A 205-nucleotide genomic window follows, 5' to 3' on the forward strand; every position below is an offset into this window, starting at 1 on the left:
AAATGCACTTCTCTATCTTTTCTGAAGTTATGATAGCAGCAAAATTATTTCACTAGTTTCATGATGACATTAAATACATCTATGAACACTCCCCAAGTTTGTTTTTAATTAAGATTCTTTAAGAATTAGATAATTGAGCATAAGCTCATAACATGGACATCTGCCAAAAATTAACAGTAGTTATGCTAGTGAACTATGTTACCTA

Source organism: Pteropus vampyrus, unplaced genomic scaffold (assembly GCF_000151845.1).
Source record: "Pteropus vampyrus isolate Shadow unplaced genomic scaffold, Pvam_2.0 Scaffold38, whole genome shotgun sequence".
Lineage (NCBI taxonomy): Eukaryota > Metazoa > Chordata > Mammalia > Chiroptera > Pteropodidae > Pteropus > Pteropus vampyrus.